This window comes from Pongo abelii, chromosome 4 (assembly GCF_028885655.2).
Source record: "Pongo abelii isolate AG06213 chromosome 4, NHGRI_mPonAbe1-v2.0_pri, whole genome shotgun sequence".
NCBI classification, from domain to species: Eukaryota; Metazoa; Chordata; class Mammalia; order Primates; family Hominidae; genus Pongo; species Pongo abelii.
Genome location: NC_071989.2, coordinates 110,591,720 through 110,606,899, shown reverse-complemented (window position 1 = coordinate 110,606,899; position 15,180 = coordinate 110,591,720). Strand labels below are relative to the sequence as shown.

The 15,180-nt window shown below is 37.7% G+C and overlaps 1 long non-coding RNA gene across 2 annotated transcripts in view; it reads right to left on the bottom strand.

Moving 5' to 3' along the window:
* Positions 1 to 15,180, bottom strand: part of LOC129059481 (uncharacterized) — a 53,859-nt gene that overhangs the window by 13,393 nt on the left and 25,286 nt on the right. Inside the window, exon 2 of one of the 2 annotated variants that reach the window (XR_010140006.1) lies at positions 13,458 to 13,551. The exons of the other annotated variant lie outside the window; for it this stretch is intronic. This is a non-coding gene — a long non-coding RNA (uncharacterized LOC129059481). The remainder of the gene's footprint in view (positions 1 to 13,457; positions 13,552 to 15,180) is intronic. 2 annotated transcript variants of the gene reach the window in all.

Genomic DNA, 15,180 nt, shown 5'->3' with positions numbered 1-15,180 from the left:
CCTACTGTGTATCCACAGTGTTTCATTTACAGTGGGCACTCAATAGATGCTTGACTATATAAATAAAGAAGTGAATGGCATCAAATGGCATTGACTATATAAATAAAGGAGCGAATGGTCTAACACAAGGATTCGCACTGAATTTAGAAGACTTTTCTCCACTATCGTTCTCTCTGGAGAGTATAAGAATGAGATTAAAATGGAAATTTTAGAAAGCAAAGGGGTGCAGTGACCATTTAGACTGATCCTCTTATCTTGGAGATTATAATGACTATATTTATTTAGTATTTATCCTGCCAGGTATTGTGCTAAGAGTTGAACATGGCATATCTCATTTAATCCTCATAACAATGCTCTAAGTAGGTATTAACCCATTTTATAGATAAGAAAATTGAGGCATAGAGAGGTCACACAGCTAGTAAGCGATAAAGCTAGGATTAAACTTGGGCCCTCTGGCTTGACAGCCAGCATTTTTTTTTTTTTTTTTTTTTTTTTTGGGAGACAGTCTTGCTCTGTCACCCAGGCTGGAGTGCAGTGGCGCAATTTCGGCTCACTGCCAGCTCCACCTCTCGGGTTCATGCCATTCTCCTGCCTCAGCCTCTCGAGTAGCTGGGACTACAGGCGCCCACCACCATGCCTGGCTAATTTTTTGTGTTTTTAGTAGAGACGGGGTTTCACCGTGTTAGTCAGGATGGTCTCCATCTCCTGACCTCGTGATCCGCCCGCCTCAGCCTCCCAAAGTGCTGGGATTACAGGCGTGAGCCACCGCGCCCGGCCACACTTTTTTTATTATGCTACTTTGGCTGCCACTCAAGACTTAGAGAGGTTGAATTATGTATCCAAAGCTGTCACAGGGTTGGGTCTCAGACTTTATCTCATGATTTCCCATCCTATGGCTTTTTCTTCTACCACACATTTGATTGAGTAAAAAGCCTTTCGTATAACATATGGTCCTCAAACTACAACATAAATTGCAGAGATAACTGGTGAACTGGTGAAAGCAATTGCCAAGATTCCCGAAGCAGGATCCTGCCATCTTTACAGCTGATCTCAGGCAATCAGAATTCTAAATCCCATGGCTAGAGACTAGCATGTTTAGGAATTTAGCCTGGGGAAAAATCCCAAGGAGTACAGGTTTTTGACCTGATAGATTCTTATTCTCTATTCATGCAAGAGTAAGGGTGACTACAAAATAATTTTAGCTAATTCACACAAGTTGAATATCTTTAATTTTACCAGTGAAAGCCCGATTTTAACATTCATCATGCTAGTCAACAGGCTGCTATTTTTATCACTAAAAGCCCTTTTCTGACATTTAGTATGCTAATTAGCAAAGTGTAAGTTATTGAGCAAGATACATGTAACAGAAGTGCTTGTAATAGCTCTTCTGGAGTATTGACTTCTTGATGAGAATGCCAGCAGGCTACTCCTGTGTATGTTAACCACTACCGGACAGGGAATCTTTGAGTAGAATGCTTACAGCCTCTGGGTGACAGCTCATGCCAAGCTAAGTGCACATAATATCACGATGTATATGTTGAAGTATTTTAAAGTAAATTATAATCATTGGAACAGGTGACCTCAAGATTGGTTGATTCAGTAATTAAATGAAATCTTCAAAAACACAAGCGTTCCTCATTTCTTTTCTGCCATCTCACTTTGTCCTTGACTGGCACCCCAATGGTAGTGAAATGATGCTGCCCATCATATACAGACTAGACACCATCTAAAAGAATATGGGGGATAATAGATGTCCCTTTGTGTCTCCTCTTCTTAACACCAAGGAAACTTCACCCAGAAGCTACTCACCAGATTTCTCCTCACCTAATTGGCCAGAATCATATCATATATTCATCTTAATCTAATTACTGTGAAGAACATAATGGGATTTTTTTGACATTGGTGAACTTAAGATAAAACTGTGAGTCATATGAGAAGGAGTGGATACGTGGAAAAATCAGAGCTTCATGAACAATAATAAAGAAGGAAGAGGCAATTGGGACAATGATCAGCATAGTCTGCTATGTGTGGAATAATTACTTCTTCTTCAATGTGACTACTTTATCTTTAAGGCCAATGTTCATCTTTCTCTGACCCTTTATCCATCTTTTCCCTTAGCCCCAGATCTCTTTGTCCCTTTCTTGGTTGATTTGTCTTTGCTGTTGTGCACACGTTCACTGAGTCTTCAGCTAATACCCCAAGATCTTGAATTAGAGTAAGGAAGTTATAGTTTTAATGAGGATTCCTCACTTTGATAGTTAACCTGGAGTCATTTCAGGCTCCCTGATGTATTCTCATCTCAGTGCCTGCTGTTTATCATCTTAACTCTGCGATAAGTTCTTCAAGGCATATTCCTGATTTGAGAATACAGAGGCCACAAGAAATAGATTAGCTAGGGCATTGTAAATACTGAAATCATCCCTTAAGAATGCCACTGCCAGGTTGTTTGCTTCCCTTATCTGTCCAGTCAGAGTCTCACTCAAAACAAGTGCTTGACATTTTTCAAAAAATGATGTTCAATTTATAGTGATCACTTCCAACTTCTTCCTCTCCCCTGGCTAGTTTTAAGATGAAAGAAATGGCAGAGTGTTTTAAAACCACAGTAGAGAGCTTGTGTTGAATGATAAGGACATATTCACCAAATATTTACTTCTCCAATGCCTTTAGAGAAAAGAAAGAGATGGCACAAGTCAAGAATCAGTTTTCTAGAAATGACAGAAAATGAACTAAACTTTGTACAGATTTAGAAATTGGTTCTAAAAGCTTAGGCTTATTTAACGTGAAAAAAGCAGTAGTTCTAAATTGCAAAGGTCCAAGACTATTAACAAGATGCAGGAAAAATAAATAATGGGTATTAGGGTTAATCTAATTACTGTGAAGAACATAATGGGCGATGAAATAATCTGTACAACAAACCCCCATGACACAAGTGTACCTATACAACAAAACTGCACCTGTACCCCTGAACTTAAAATAAGAGTTAAATTAAAAAAAACAGATAAGATACGGTTAGGGAAATAAAGACAGATTTAGTTGGTATTTTTTGAACTTTCATTTTGTTTGAGTCCAATACAGAGTTATGTATTAGTCCATTTTCATGCTGCTGATGAAGACATACCCAAGACTGGGCAATTTACAAAAGAAAGAGGTTTAATGGTCTTATAGTTCCACATGGCTGGGGAGGCCTCACAATCATGGCAGAAGGTGAAAGTCATGTCTCACATGGTGGCAGACAAGATAAGAGAACTTGTGCAGGGAAACTCCCCTTTATAAAACCATCAGATGTCATGAGACTGATTCATTATTACAAGAACAGCACAGGGAAGACCTGCCCCCATGATTCAACTACATCCCACTGGGTCATTCCCACAACACCTGGGAATTGTGGGAGCTATAATTCAATATGAGATTTGGGTGGGGACACAGCCAAACCATATCAGTTAGTAACTAGAAAATATAAATAACATTTTTTAAAGTGTTAATATTCTGTAAATTGTATCCAAACATTTATACCTTGCAGAAAGTTATCTTTTTCAACTTCCTCCCACAGTAATTTCCCATCATCCACTTACTTCATCTGTGCTGTAAGTGGGGTCTTAACTCACCCTTTAGCCATGTCACTTTCCACTAATACACACAAAACAGGCACCCGCCTACAAACCTGACCCCCTTCTGCTTCATCAATGGCATAATCATTCTCCTAAGTACCCAGTCCCGAGAATGTTATCTGTTTCTCAATTCTCACAACCAATTATTGACAAGTGCTAGGAATTATATCTCCAAAATGTTTCCTGCTTCCAGTTTCTCATTTCTTTCTTTTATTACTTTCTTTGTTTCCACTTCTATCATACTCAGAGTTTTGTCATAAACTCCCAGTGAGATTCTTTGCTTCTTGCTTGTTTCTTCCAATCCATCTTTCACACTACTGCCAAAATATTCTTTCTATAGGATAACTCTGATCATGACCTCTGCAGAGGCTTGAAGTTCTTCTTCAATTGTTCCTCTTTGCCTGAAGAATTCGAAATCCCCAGCATGTCATCCATACTTTATTCACCAACTACATTTACAGCCTCATCTTTTGTAATTCTTTCAAGCATCCTACTCTCAAGCTGTTATTCACCAATTTTATCCTCTTTGTCTTTGTTCTTTTACCATAAACACCGACCCCATGATCTCTCCTGTCAAGATGATCCCCATCCATCAAGGCCTAGTTCAGATGCCACTTCTTCCATGAAGACTTCCTCTGTGACTTTCTGTTCCTTCTTAATTACCTGTCCAAATCCCTCCCTCCCTGACCTTGGAACTGCATCAGTGTTTCTGTTACTGTACTTAACATGACCTTTTTTTTTTTTTTTTTTTTTTTTTGAGACAAGGTCATGCTCTGTCACTCAGGCTGTAGTGCATTGGTGGGAACATGGCTAACTGCAGCCTCTAACTCCTGGATTCAAACCATCCTCCTGTGTTAGCCTGCAGAGTAGCTGGGACTATAGGTGCACACTACTATGCCTGGCTAATTTTTTGATTTTTTGTAGAGACAACATCCCACTATGTTGCTTAGGCTGGTCTCGAGGTCATGGGCTCAAGTGATCTTCCCACCTTAGCCTCTCAAAGTTCTAGGATTACATGTCTGAACCACTGTGCCTGGCTCATGTTCTATTTCGAATTATAGTTGGTTATGAGTCTGTCTTTTTCATGAATCAGTTACTGCTTAACAGTATATTTCACAGATGGTTTGGTAGTTGCTTTTGGTTGAATTTGGGAGTGCAGGCTACCTTCTATTAGCTTATTTAATGCAGAAGCCAATAGAATGTAGCGTTTTACTTTCCATAGAGACAGGAATCAGTGCAAAGCCCAATTCAGGATAAAAGTCATAACATTTCTCTGAAACCTCACTATGACTTTTTAACATCTGTCATGGCAAGAACACCCTTTATACAATACTGCAATTTTTCCTTTTTCCTCTTACATGCTTTCTGCACCTCCTAACCTAACATTTTGACCTAATCTCCCCTCACTCATATTTTATAATTTCTATCTCATTCTGCTTATTTATATACCTCTTTCTATGCTGTGGTGGGCAACTTTGGCTTTTGCTTTGTTAGTGTTATTCTCTCTTCATTAATAGCAGAAACTGATTTTTCTTTGGAGGAGGGCTAGCATTAGGATTTAGGCATGTGATCCAGTTCTGTTGAATTATATTCAAGGTCTGTGGCCACAGTGATTGGCAAGAGATCCAGTTTGCTCCAGTGAGACTCCAACATGATAATAGTATTTTGATGACAGGAATAAAAAAATTCTGTCTTTGGGGGAATTGCTAAAGTGACACATTCAAAGCCTGTGGTTGACTCTCTTTAAACCTCTAAGAAGAGCTGGCATGAATGAAACTATCATAGAGAAAAATAGACCCATAAGATGGAGAGAGACCAAGTGCTGAAGACATAATTTGAGCCCCTGGATCCAGGTTTTGGATTATATAAGCCAACAAATTTCCATTTTTATTAAGTCAGTTTGAGCTGGGTTTTGTTTCCATGTGGCCAAGAGTCCCTACTCTTACATATACCAAAGATAGTCTTCCTCTTTAAGGCTACTCCTCTTAGCCTTTCTCTTTTTCATTGATCTCATAAAATTCAACTTGCCCTCTATCACCCCCAAGCCTTTTATAGAAAAAGTTTTAAAAAAGGCCAATAACGATATCTGGTACCTGTATCATATGACTTTTCTGAGGGCCTAATAAGTGTAAAATGCTTGAAATGGTACCTGTCATATTGTACCATATGAGTATTTGTTATTTCCATCTCCATATTATCATCACTATTTTCATGTTACTCATTTACAATAATCAGGTCACAAAATTAGAGACTTAAATCCACTGATACCTCAATTTCTATAAGCATTTACTTATAAATTGACTTTTTTGGCCAGGATATCATCTCTTAGTATGTCCCGCATTGCTATTTGTCTGAATGACTTTTCTATTTGTTTGACAGTGCATTCCATTTTAAAAATGTATAATATAAAGTTTGTGTCTGTTGAGTCTCTCTTGGGAGATGCATACCAAAAAAAATCACAGAATACCATTTGTAACTATCACTGGTTCACAATACTTGTACTGTGAATCTTTATATGCCTTTTAGGTGGCTGAGAAGACTATTTCTTTCACTTTACAAATAAAGAAACTTGTAAAAATATTATTTCTCAGGGTAATACATTAATGGGAATGGAACATAAGTCTCTAGATTTCTAATGCAAGAAGTGAATAATTGCCTCCTAAATAATTTCAGTATAATTGTTTCTTAGTACAATATTGTTTTGACTTGGAGTTAAGTTCCCTGAGTTCCAGTTTTTGCTCTGACATTGATTAACTGGATAATTCTGAGCAGACCATGGATCTATCGACCACAGTTTCCTTCTCTGTAAAATGAAGAGTTTATACTCTACATTTAATGCACCTTTCAACCCCAAAATTCCCTGAATTCATTTCAAAGGATGATTTATCATGAACACATTTTAGAATCGTTGTTTTCTATGAGACAGGAGAGCTACAAAGAGAGACGCTGAAACTCTTCCTTCAAGTATGCAAATGATACTCATTTGTAAGATTCACTTGGAAGAAATAAAGAGGTATAGCATGTAAAATGAAAAAGGGTTTAGATCAATTTAAAGTAAGAGTATAAAGGTGGAAACTTCAGATCATTCTAGTGAAAGGTAAACTAATTAATCTGGGAGCTAAGACACAAATTGGGAAAAAGGTGATGAGCTGTGCCATCATCCAGCACAGTAATTAGGAAGAGGGTTTGGTGACTGAGACAGGGACCACTGAAACTATCTCCTTGTGCTAGAGAAAGGTAAGGAGAGGTGCATCTACCTTTTCAAGATTACTACTGGTGAATCTGTTAGACATCACATACTTATCCAGAACTGGTAAGGCCTCTGAGACAGATGAGGATTTTGCTTGAATCTCCCTTCTGAGGTACACCCAGGCTATGTATCACTTGGCAGCCATTCTGAGTCAGAGCTCTTTTCCCAAAATTAGCTCTTGGACAAACACACACAAAAGATTTATTTTTTCTGGGTCCGGGTTAATTAAATACAGCCAAAGTGAAATCAATTCTGTCTTAAGGGTGACAGGCCTGCTGCCTATCAGAAGAGCTGCAACAATAAGCTTAGACCCAACAATTGAAAACATTTATTTGTCTACTGGATCACCTGTACCAGCAATTCAGTAAATTCAATATCTATATGGAAAGGTAGATAGATGTAAATATAAATTATATATATATAATTATATATGTAGACGTATAGACATGTTTTTAGATACAGAGTTTTGTTCCCCAAAATTTATATATTGGAGTCCTAACCCCCAATGTGAATGTAGAGATAGGAACTTTATCGAAGTAATTAAATTTAAATGAGGTCGTGAGGGTGGGGCCTTAATCTGATAGGACTGGTGACCTTATAAGAAGAGAAAGAGACACCAGAGAGCTCTCTCTCTTTTCACTTGTGCACAAAGAAGAGGCTCTGTGAGGACACAGCAAGAAGTCAGATGTCTGTAAGCAAGAAAGAGAATCTTCCACCAGAAACCAACCCGATGGTACCTTGATCTAGGACTTCTAGGTTCCAGAACTGTGAGAAAATAAATGTCTGTTGTTTAGGCCACCCCATCTATGGTATCTTGTTATGGCAGTCTCAGTAGACTAATTCATCTATGCATCCCTATCTATCTATGTTTCTTGTCTTAGCTCATTTTTTGCTGCTATAACAGAATACCACAGATGAAGACATTTATAAAGAATGAAAATGTATTTCTCACAGTTCTGGATGCTGGGAAGTCTAAGACCAAGGCACTAGCATCTGGTGAGGGCCTTCTTGCTGCATCCTCATATGGCAGAAGGAGGAAGGCAAAAGGGGACAATGCTATTTCCTCACATGGCAAAAGAGAAAACTCACTCCTGCAAGCCCTTTTTCTAAAAAATAAAAAATAATCTATTGTCAACAAAGGTGATATATACAACAGGAAAATAAATAGCAAGGAGAGAGGGAGTGAATAAATCCTCCCGGAGGGCTGCTTCCACCCTCTTTAGAGATGGAGCAGGAAGAGGTAATGGAGGCTTACTGGTTTAGGGACCTGAACAAGCTGGGAAGGAGGAATGTCCCCTGAGGTGGTAGGACTCAGTTCAAACCCCATTATGACCACCTATTTTGTAAGGTACTGTGTCAGGGGATGGTGGTGCAGAATTAGCCCATTCATGAAGAGTTTGCCTTCATGACCTAAACACTTCCCATTAGGCCTCACTTCCCAACACTGTTGCACTGGGGTATAAGGTACCAACACAGGAATTTTGTGGACACATTTAGGCTATAACATCTTTCTGTCTATATATATACAGCTACATTTTCTTATACAATTGAAAATTTTACTCAACCAATTTTCTTTGCCTATTCTCTACCCAGTTTTTCTATATTTAGTGCCTCACAGTGAAGTGTAATCTCATATGGATTTTTAATTCCAAAATAAAAAACAAATATAAAACAAAGAGTATCTGATAATTCAATTTGCTGTCACTATGTTGAGTGGTTCTCATTCTACAGGTTAATATTAGAATCACCTAGGAAGCTTTTTTAAGCTTTCAAACTGGACTCACTCTTTTGGGCAGTTTATCAGAACATTTAGAAAGGAGAAGTGAAATGGGATATGACTTTGAAATAGATAAACTGACAGTGTCTTCCCAGAATGTCTTCTCCCTTCTCCCCTAACTTCAGGAGGATAATCACTCCACCAACATGGTGGTATTGCCAGATCATAACCATTGGAGGCTTGTTCCCTGTCACTTAAATGACCTCCCCAGCAGAATTTCTTGAGTTCAGGTGTATGGTCTCAAATTTTATGTTTCTATAACCTGGTCCAGTGCTGTAAAAGGTGAGCAGCAATTTCTTGGGTGTGGAACAAATTCTTTAGACTTGTCCTGGTATCACCTCTTCTCAGAGCCTGACAGAATTATCCTGAATTGAGAGGATTAATAGTGTCGCATGTGTTAGACCAGCACTTTCTAGACTTGGTCACTTGCTCATGTCACCTGTATTATCACCTTCTGTCTGTTTTTACAACTGCTCTACTACAGTCTATGCTCATCATAGCATCAAGGATGATCCTTTAAAAGATCTGCAATGACTCTCCATTTTACTCAGAGTTTATGCATGCTGTTTTGGTGTAATTATTAAATGTGTCCTATCTTATTCTAATAAGTGTCGCAGATTGTTTGATGAGTTGTATGGTCATCCACTTAGAAGGCCCTATATGATCTGGTTCCCCGTAATCTCTCTGGCCTCTTTCTTTCTTTTCTCTGCTACTCTGGCCACCTTATTGTTCCTTCCACACAACAGGCATTCCTGCCTGGGACTTCTGCCCTAATTCTTTCCTCTACATGGACTATTCTTCCCAGATATCTACTTTGTTCTCTCTCAACTTCTCCAAATCTGCTCAAATCTTACCTTCTCAAAGAAGCCAATGCTGACCATCTGCTTAATACTTGTAGAATGACTATCAAATATTTTTCTTCAAATTGATATCTTTTTAGCCTTAAATATTTACTTCAATTTTAATCTTAACAAAATATCTATTAAAATGTGGGCATGACATGTTATTTTTAATACACAATTTTAATGTTTACAACAAAGTAGATATGTTAAAAGAAAAATATTTTGTGTGCCATGTAAAATTATCTCATGACCACCAGTAGTATGCACATTGGATTTAATGAAACAGTTAATGAAGGTTTCATGAAAACTCTGCCATACACGATTCTGAGACCCACAAGCACTGCAGTTATGCTGGAATGTCCTACAATCCCCACAAAATATGTAGTAGGTTTCAATTTATTATTTGCGATTGCATGTCTCCCAGATCTTACTAGCAGGCATATTATATCTTAATGGGCCCCAAAAGAACATATTGTAGTACATTTTAACAGATGCTCTTGCCCTACATGGGAGTTCGTTATGTCATGAGTCTTCAGTCTTTCAAAATCCGAGGGTTTTATTCCAGCTACTAGGTAATTTGATTATTTTTTATTTGCTTGGCCCAACCACCAACACTTTATCTGGCTTCTGTTTTTATTGTTGAATCAGCCAATCAATCTTAATTAATTCAGCTATCTGATCCGCTTGTAGATTTTTACGCTACAAGGTTCAAATTTAAAAACCTAATCTAGACCTTATGAAATTAAAAATAGTAGATCTGGGAAATCCAAAGTTATGTGTATGAGTCCACTTGAAATAAAAGTGAAGAAAATAAGGAATGAATACTTCATGGTATTAAAAAGCAGGAGTGAACTGCATTGTAGAAAATAAAGTAATGGGACTGATTTTCACCCATTTGAGTCAATTCTATTTCGAATTTGAATAAGAATTGCCATTTAGAAAGCTAAAATGATCCATAAGTAAGTTTTTCCCCCTAAATCATGGTAGTAGGTGCAGTTTGAGCAAGACGTTTTGATTGTAACAATACAGAAAGAAATTGCATGATAAGAAGAGGTCTGTCTAAATTTATTAGAAACACATTTTCTTATCTAGGTTCACTGTAAATGTTTAAAGAAATAGACTGTGCTAAAAATGCCCCAAATCTCTAATATGTTGTTTTTAATTAGCACACTTTTTTTAGTAATTACACAACTATCACTATGATAGCTAAGAATGTGAAATATATTTTAACATTGTTATTCAGGAGAAAATAAGCATACATAAAATGTTATAAAATACAAAGGATCTAATAATAACCCTGATGAGGTTCCACTATTTCCAATTACAATTCAATAATCTACTTTGTGCTAAAACAGCAGAGTGAAAGAAAATCAGAACTCCTTTATTAATGACAAATGAAGATATACTGTACACAGAAACTATAAAGCTCTGATAAAAACAACACAATAGCATTAAATATTTTAAGGTATCAAAGCCACATTTGAAGACATTTATTATCTTGTCTGTGTAACATCTCTATCTTTGGAGGACCAGCTCTTCCTACCTTTGAAAAACTCTCTCTCACTCTCACCCTTCTGAGTCCCACTATAGCTATCACCACGTGGTCTAAATTGGAGCTTCCCTTATTCCTAGGTGGCACTTCCTCCCTGACTTTAGTAATGAGGCAGAGGCAAATACATGAATTGTCCATTTGGAAGAGGTTTTAAACTAAGGTTGGGACAAGAGAGAATCAAGAATGGTAAAATAGAATTTCTTCCTTCTGGTGGTAAATCTAGGTTGATCTGAACCCAGAGCCAGCTGCCAACATTCAAGTATTCAACAGCATGGAACTTGCCCTAGGAGAAACTAAGTGACAGACAACATACAGAAAGAAGAAGCAGTGAGAGAGCAAAAGATGGTATATGAGCCGCTTGTTACAGCTACCATTGTCGTCTCCTTTGTGAGTTAATGATGTCTCTATTTCTGCCCAAGTTAGTTCAAACTGAGCTTCTTCACTTGAAATTAAGTCCTAATACACATCCTGAATTGCTATTTAGAAATTGTGTGTATGTGTGTGTATTCATGGGTGTGTACAAGTAAATTCCCCCAAGTGGGAGCATGATTGATTAAAGTGATTCTAGTCTCTTTACTTACTTGAGATTTCAAATCAGATTTCGGATAACCAAGAAAAAGTGGCTTAATATCTCTGCTGTGCAAGGAAATCCAGTATAACAAGTGTGCTAACAAAATATTTTTTTCTCTCACAAAAACAAACTTCTGATCTTCAGTCAATGACCCACCTATCCAAATTCCAAAAATAACAAAAGCATTGATGATAACTACACTCTTTGTAAGGGAATTTGATCTATCTCTCTTTCCATGGAATGATGAGTAGAAAGGTTTTCCTTATTTCCTGTGTTGGGACCTGAAAATGTTCCTCCCAGTTTAAGGAAGTGAAAGTCTCATAAATAAGATCAGCAGCAGGTCTTGACCTCTCATTTACAGACTTTTGTAACAGCTCTTTAAGTGCATGCACTGTTTTGTATGAGAGCAAGGATTGTGCATATTTTATTTGTGTGGCTATAGGTCTTATCACACTAAGTACTTCTAGTAGCTAGTAAAAAATACTTGTTAAATTAAAGAATGACTGGAAGATTGGAAGATCCTAGACAACTCATTTTCTCTTAAAAATAATTTAAATCCTCTCATTCTATAGCCTCTAATTGCATTTGCATTTCTTCTTTAGGAGGCACAGATACTATATAGTCTATACATGGTACAAATATACTTTTTCTGGGTTTTGTTGTGCTGCTTCCTTCTTGCTATTGAAAAATCAAAACAAAAAAGAAAAGAAAAAAAATGAAAAAGGAAAGGAGTGCCTTGCACTGCGGGTTTATTTACAGTCTCTCTGTGTGCTAGAAGGAGACACCAAGTCATGAGACTGATGTATTGGCAAGAGCTGCTGCCAGATGTTGGCCATGACAGGTGCATAATAAAAATGCTCTTTGTGGCTTTCCCTCAGAATTCTAAATATATTTCGAAATAAGGAAAACATCTGCTCATTACTTCTTTCATTGACAGGCTACTATAGCTTTTTAAACTGTGATTTTAAAAATATTGGGGGCATTATTTTTGTGACATTGTAAATGCTTTATCTAAATGTTCTTCACAAGCAAAATGCAAAATTCTAGCACACGCTTTTATGCTTTTTCACTTACTAAATGGCTGCATTGTTTCTGCCATTCCTGCCCATCTGTATTTTGGTTCAGAGCAAAGCCACAGATACTTAACAAAAGTGGAACAACCCTATTTATTATGATTTCAAGATTGCAAAATTGTGCTGCAACCAGAGTCACCATATGATTAGCATTCTTTTTTCAACAGCCTGACATGCAGTCACTGTGACTTGATACACAGTTCTTGGTAGTCAAATTAAGGATAGGTAGCAGTGCCCTATGAAAAGTCTTATATTTGGAATCAGTGGTTTTGCTATAACCCTCAGTGGTGATCAGTAAACAAGCACCATGACAAGCTTAAAGGATAAGAAGTTTCTCAATCTATATAGGTTTGAAATCTCTAAGGAAGAGCATATGGAAAGAAGTTCACAGCAATTTCTTTTTCCTTTTTCTTTTTTGTTTCGTTTTGTTTTGTTTTGAGATGGACTCTCACTCTGTCACCCAGGCTGGAGTGCAGTGGTGGGATCTCGGCTCGCTGCAAACTCCACCTCCTGGATTCAAACGATTCTCTTGACTCAGCCTCCTGAGTAGCTGGGATTACAGGTGCCTGCCACCACGCCTGGCTAATTTTTGTATTTTTAGTAGAGATGGGGTTTCACCATTTTGGCCAGGCTGGTCTCAAACTCCTGACCTCAAGTTACCTGCCTGCCTTGGCCTCCCAAAGTGAAATTACAGGCGTGAGCCACTGCATGTGGCCTGCAGCAATTTCTAATGGCATATGAGCCCAGTTTGTTCAATGAAATAACTGAATAAATAGAGTTTTACCTTAGAATTCATAGTGAATGGACAAGTGCAGAAGAGTAAGTTATGGATCCCTTACGGATGGTGGTGCTGTAGCAGGTGCGGTCTGAGTCTGGGGCTGAAGCAGGAGAGAAAGGGATAGTATCATGGTGAGAGGAAATGGTAAGTTCCTCATATGTAACAGAGGAAACCCCCAGGCATCTCTCACATTTTCAAGACAACCAATATTCATATAATCCCCAAAGTCCAATGCTATACTCCCTTTCTTTAGCCTTAACAGAACATTACATGTGGTCAAGAAAGCTTTGGTTAGAGAAAATTTTATCCTGCATTTCAGATCATAAAGAAATGATTGTTAAGGGTTATGGGAAGTACATATTACTTATTTCAGGCCATTAGTTCTTAACCTGAGGATCATGTAGAAAAGTCTGGGGCATTTAAAATTCGGAGAAAAAGAGTTTCTAACAAAGGTGGTAAGATTATGAACTATGGAAACAGCTTGAATTGGCCTCCTTTATCTTTTTTAATTCTTCCTTTCCCCATATTGGTATCTGCTGCAAAATCTGTAATTGACGCCAAGTCAGGGACCCTTAGGCTGAAATCTAGGTTGGGCTTTATGAGTTGTGAATCCCCTGATAAGACATTCAGAAGTTGGAATGAATGGCTATGTGTGCTGTTAAGCATACTTCCTTTCATAGCTTTCAGCAAATCATTAGAAATAATCCAAAAGAAAAGAAAAGGGGATGAAAACAATTGTTTTGGTATTTTTAAAATGCCTGTCACTTTTATGTCTTTAGCAGTAAAGTAACTTTGTAAGTTTCCCTTTTTCCTTTGGTACTTTCTACTAAAATTGCTCTCATGAAAGAACTTCATATTTGTCATTAACGTTTTAGTATGAACACTCATATGTTACTTCCTAGGAATAGTTGCTCTTTTTTCTTTTCATTTCTTATTGTGGAGCTAAGTATGTTATTGCCTCATTAATGGCTATAAGCTTTAGGAATAGAGAAGTGTTGATTTGGGTAGGAGAATTTTCTAGATTGGTTGAAATAATACAGCCACATTCTAGGAGAACATAGAACTTATAAAACATGTACAACTTTATTTTTTCTAGGGAGTTGGAAAGATCTTGATGTTGTGAAAAAGAACTGGACTTGGAACTGGCCACCTTTGAGTTTATTTTCTGGCTCCATCAATTATTAGTGGTGTGACTATGGGGAATACACTTAATCTCTTTGAGCTCCAATGGCATCATCTATAAAGTGTCAGCTAACAATACCTCTATTACAGGGTTGTGAGGGTTAGTAGTCATTTATACAGTGTGCTTTAACGCTCAATAAATGGTTGCTACAATGGGTGAAAATAACGCAAAGAAAATAATGTGGTAAGAAAAAGTAAAGGCAGCAATAGTGATAGTAGTAAGCTTTAGTGAGTGTTTTACATGTATTGTCTTGTTTAAACTCCAGAATATCTCAATTATTGCCCCACTTTAATTTTTAATTTTTAATTTTTTTTTTTTTTTTAGGCAGAGTCTTGCTCTGTCACCCAGGCTGGAGTGCAGTAGGCATGATCTCGGCTCACTGCAACCTCTGCCTTCCTGGTTCAAGTGATTCTCTGGCCTCAGACTCCTGAGTAGCTGGAATTACAGACGTGCACCACCATGCCCGGCTAATTTTTGTAGTTTTGGTAGAGACAGGGTTTCACCATGTTGGCCAGGCGGGTCTCGAACTCCTGACCTCAAGTGATC